This window comes from Elephantulus edwardii, unplaced genomic scaffold (assembly GCF_000299155.1).
Source record: "Elephantulus edwardii isolate Elephantulus edwardi_28Jun2011 unplaced genomic scaffold, EleEdw1.0 scaffold00228, whole genome shotgun sequence".
Lineage (NCBI taxonomy): Eukaryota > Metazoa > Chordata > Mammalia > Macroscelidea > Macroscelididae > Elephantulus > Elephantulus edwardii.
In genome coordinates this window covers 3,150,610-3,156,206 of record NW_006399978.1, presented here as the reverse complement: position 1 = coordinate 3,156,206, position 5,597 = coordinate 3,150,610, and the positions used below count along the sequence as shown (strand labels likewise).

Here is a 5,597-nt window from a genome sequence, read left to right as displayed (position 1 = left end):
CCCAAAAAACACAATTAAGTATTCATGAAATACTGTACCACGTGGGTGCATCTAGAACAAGTTATGTTGAGTGATATAACTCAATCACAAAAGGACAATTATGGCTCTCTTTTCTGGTTACTGCGGCGCTAAGAACCATGAGTGGTGGCAAAGTCTCTCGCGACACCCTCTATGAGGCAGTGTGGGAAGTCCTGCATGGAAACTAGTGCAAACACAGAAGGTTTTTGGAGACGGTGGAACTGCAGATCAGTTTGAAGAACTATGACCCTCAGAAGGACAAGCGTTTTTCAGAGACTGTCAGGCTTAAGTCCACCCCAGGCCCCAAGTTCTCAGTGTGTGTTCTTGGGGATCAGCAGCCCTGTGATGAAGCCAAGGCTGTGGATAGCCCCCACATGGACATCGAAGTGCTGAAAAAAACTCAACAAGAATAAGAAACTGGTCAAAAAGCTGGCCAAGAAGAGTCATGCCTTTTTGGCCTCTGAATCCCTGATCAAGCAGATCTCAAGAATCCTAGGTCCAGGGCTAAAAAGGCTGGCAAGTTCCCTTCTCTGTTGACCCACAATGAGAACATGGTGGCAAAAGTAGATGAGGTGAAGTCCACCATCAAATTCCAGATGAAAAAGGTCCTGCGTGTGGCAGTGGCTGTTGGCCATGTGAAGATGACAGGTGATGGACTTGTTTACAGCATCCACCTGGCTGTCAGCTTTCTGGTTTCACTGCTAAAGAAGAATTGGCAGAATGCTTGGGCTTTGTACATCAAGAGCATCATGGGCAAGCCCCAGCATCTGTACTAAGATACAGCTCAATAAATCTTACAGTTAATACCAAAAAAAAAAGGACAATTATGGTATAAGATTACTACTGTATGAAAAAGCTAAGAAAATATTTACATGCATATAGAATCAATCCTGGATTAGCAGGTATGGGAAGCGAGAGAGAAAGAGGCATAAATATTAATAACTATTTAACTTGGGTGAATTGAAGGCAATATGCAAGAAGGGGTGGATTAGACATTATAATTAATTAATTATGTTGTTGCTTTTAGGTACTGTTGAATAGAGTATGTCCAATAGCCACCTTATGAACAACAGATCTGAACCCTGCCCTATCCTCTGCCATCCTCACAATATCCGACACACTTGGGCCCATTGCTACAGTCACTGTGTGTCTATCTGGTGGAGGGTCTTCTCTCCTTTGCCAACCCTCCACTTTCACAAACAGAATGTTGCTTTCTAATAAATAGCCTTTCGTAGCAACATTCTCAAAGTAATGAGATGATGCTTTATCATCTTTGCTGCCAAAGAGCACTCTGGTTACACCTTCTCCAAGACATATCTATTTATGAAAAATAATGTGACATCAGAGGAAGACTCATTAACAAAATGTCATATATAAATGATAGAAACTTTGATGAAAGCAAGAAGACTTGAAGTATATACTGATGAAGATCAAAGATTACAAGCTTCATTGTGGGTTACATGTCAACATCCTCAAGAAATTAAAATCCTCACAATTTGATCAATAAGCAGCATTATGATAAATGGAAAAAATATTGAAGTTGTCAAATATTTAATTTTACTTGGATCTACAAACAACATCCATGGAAGTTGCACTCAAGAAGTCAAAGTTCATATTGTACTGGTAGATCTGATGCAAAAGATCCCTTGGAAGACTTGTTATTGTTGTTAGGTACAACTCATAGTGACCCTACGAGCAAAAAATCTGAATCCTGTTCTATCTGGTGCCATCCTCACACTTCCTGACACAAGAGCTCATTGTGGCAGTCACCACACCAATCCACCTGGTCGAGGGTCTTCCTCTGCTTCGTCAACTCTCCACCCTTCCTTTCATCATGTCCTTCTCCAAGGAATAGTTCCTCCTAGCAACATGGTCAAAGTATATAAGGCAAAGCTTCATCATTCTTGCCTCCAAAGAGCACTCTAGCTGTATCCTCTCCAAAACATATTTGTTTGTTCTTTTTGCCATCCATGGGATGTTCAGTATTCTTCTCTAACACCACAGTTCAAAGGCGTCAATTCTTCCGTCATCCTTATTCATTGTCCAGCTCTCAGATGCATAGCAAGTAATGGGAGAGACTACGGACTGAATCAAACTTACCTTAGTCTTCAAATTGACATTGTTACTCCTCAGCAATTTGTAGAGGTCTCCAACTGCAGATTTTCCCAGTGCACTGTGTCTCCTTATTTCCTGACTGCAGGTATCAAGGGTGTCAATTGTGGATCCAAGCAATATGAAGTTGTTGACAAACAGGTTCATCCAAGAGAGGGTTAAACTAGGCTGTTCTTTGGAGACAAGGATTCTGAAGCTTCATCTGACATTCTTTGAGCATGTTTCAAGGAGGGCTCAGTCCTTGGAGATGGACATCATGCTTGAGGTGTTGGAGGGACAGTGCAAGAGAGAAAGACCCCTGATGAGATGGATTGATCTCCTCTCCATCCATCATAACACTGCCTATTGGTCCCGTGGTGAGAATCTCTGTTTTCTTGACAATGAGATGCAATCCATACCAAAGGCTGCATTCCTTGAACCTCTACATAAGTGCTTCAGTCCTTCTCCCTTTCAGCAAGTAAGATTTTGTCATCTGGATAACTCAGGTCATTGATGAGTCTCTCTCCAATTATGATGCCACATTCCCCTTTGTAGAGTTAAAAGAGTTAACAATTAAAAAATCACTTTGAGGCCTAAGATGTGTTTGAATCAAGTCATAATATTTATGCAAGTGAAAGCTGGGCAATAAGTAAGGAAGGCCAAAGAATTAATGTCTTTGTATAAGATTGTTTTCATGGGCCTTTGAATTGCTTGTGACTCATAGAAACCCTATGTAAAACAGCTCTGAACCCTGCTCTATGCTGAGCCTACCTTATTGTCTCTGACACACCTACCCCCATTACCCAAGTCACTGAATCAATCCATCTCATCAAGGGTCTTCCTCTCTTGCACTGTCCCTCCAACATCCCAAGCATGATGTCCATCTCAAAGGACTGAGCCCTCCTTGGAACATGCTCAAAGAATGTCAGACGAAGCTTCAGGATCCTTGTCTCCAAAGAACAGCCTAGTTTAACCCTCTCTTGGATGAACCTGTTTGTTCTCTTAGCTGTCCATGATATATTCAGTATTCTTCTCCAACTCCACAGCTCAAAGGCATCAATTCTTTTTCTATCATCCCTAGTCTTTGTCTAGCTATCTGATGCATAGCAAGTAATTGAAAAGACTATGGCCTGGATCAGGTGCACCTTAATCTCCAGACTGGCATAATTGCTCTTCAGTATTCTGGAGAAGTTCTTGACAGCAGACTTTCCCAGTGCAATTTGTATGGTGTTTGCAAAAAATATTGACTGGCCGCCACAACAAGATAAAGGTAAATAACCCAGCTGAAAAATGAGCACAGGATATGAACAGACATTTCACCAAAGAAGACATTCAGATGGCCAACAGACACATCAAAGAATGTTCAAAATCTCTAGCTCTAAGAGAGATACAAATCAAAACAACTATGAGATATCATCTCACCCCAGTAAGAATAGCAAAATTTAACAGAACAGCAAACAACAAATGCTGGCGAGATTGTGGAGAACCTGGAACACTTATTCACTGTTGGTGGCAGTGTAAAATGGTGTAACCACTTTGGAAGGCAGTATGGCACTTTCTCAAAAAGTTGCAAATAGAAATACGATTTGACCCAGCAATTCCACTACTGGGAATATACCCCAAAGAGACCATAACCGCCACCCAAGCAGATGTATGCACACTCATGTTTATTGTGGCTTTGTTCACAATAGCAAAGAGTTGAAAACAATCCAAGTGCCCATCAACAAACGAATGGATAGAGAAGCTGTGGTATATTCACACAATGGAATACTATGCTGCATTGAAAAACAAGAAACTCATGAAATATTATACAAAATGGGTGACCCTGGAGGGCATTATGCTGAGTGAAATATTTCAGTAACAAAAGGATAAGTATTGCATAGGACCACTGTTTTAAAGTGTGACTGAAATCGGGATTGAGGGGAGACTAAGAAAGATGGGATAAATAATGTATACTGCATTGAAACAGATGAGGGAGATATGATTAGGTATTATTGTCATGACAGGAGTCCAGAAGGAAGGCTGCACAGTGGAGTGGACTTGGGGGAGGGATTGTATAACAATGAAAGAATTTTTCTTTTACTTTTCAAAGAGAAGAGCGAATTGGGGTGGGGGCAGGGAGAAAAGCGTTACAGTAAATGAATGGAAATCCAAAGTCTCTGTAAACTTTCATTAAAATGAATAAAAAAAATCTATTGAATGGCCTGCTAGATAAAGGACATACCTGTATTTGAAGGAACGTAGCCAAAATGCTCCTTAAACACTTGCAAAATGATGTTTCTTTCTCTCTTGTATCTTGGACATGTAATCAGGAGGGGCAAGTCCCCTGAAGAAGGATTACCTATTTGGTAAAGTATAAGGCCAGAAAAGAGTAAGAAAACACTGCATAGTTAAAAATCAGGAAAGGAGTGCATCGAGGAAGCATCTTGTGTCCATACCTTTTCAATCTATATGCAGAACAGATCTTTAGGAGGCTGGACTTTATGAGGAGGAATGTGGCGTCAGATTGGAGAAACATTCAACAACAATCTGCATTATGCATATGACACAACCCTGCTTGCTGAAACTGAGGAGGACCTGATACATTTATTGCAGAAGGTCAAGGACTATAGTTTCCAATATGGATTGAAGCTCAACATCAAGAAAACAAAGATTCTTACCACTGGGCCAACTGGCATCACCATGATGGATGGAGAAGAGATTGAGATTGTTAACAATTTCAGCTTGCCTGTTACCACAGTCAATGCTTTTGGTTAGGAAATCAAAACAAGAATTGTATTAGGTAATTCTGCTGTCAAGAACCTCTCCAAAGTACAGAATAGCATTAATGTTAGCCTAGAGACTAAAGAATGTGTGATCCCAACCATGGTCTTTGCAATTACTTGCTATGCATTAGAGAGCTAGACAATGACTAAGAATAACAGAAGAAGAATCAATGCCTTCGAGTTGTGGTGCTTAGAGAAAAGTATTGAATATACCAAGGACTACAAAGGGAAGAAACTAATCTATACTGGATAAGGTGAAACCAAGCTGCTCTTTGGAGGCAAGGATTTTTAAAGCTCTGTCTCACATACTTTGGGCATGTTTCCAGGAGGTACTAGTCCTTGGAGAATAACATCATGCTTGGAGAGGTGGAGGGACAATGGAGGGACAATGCAGGAGAGGAAGACCCTGAATGAGATGGATTGACTCAGTGACTAGGACTAGGGGACCAGGGGTGTTAGAGTTAGTGAGACTGGCTCAAGATAGGGCAGAGTTCAGAACTATTGTGCACAGGGATGCTCTGAGTCACAGGTGACTCAACAGCATATAACAACAAAGTATGTTGTTGTTAGGTGATGTCGAGTCACAGGTGATTCATAGCAACCCTATGAAGGAGAGTCATGAACACTTGGGTGTCTTTCATCCTCTCTCCAGGTTCATAGGGTTTCTGGAGGCAAGCTATTATGGAAGTGGATGCCACTCCTCCTTCCAAGCTTGTTTTAATC

General features: G+C 41.1%; 1 pseudogene; it reads left to right on the top strand.

The window, feature by feature from the left end:
• The first annotated feature begins 137 nt into the window (after positions 1 to 137).
• Positions 138 to 794, top strand: LOC102851775 (annotated as a pseudogene).
• The last annotated feature ends 4,803 nt before the right edge of the window (positions 795 to 5,597 follow it).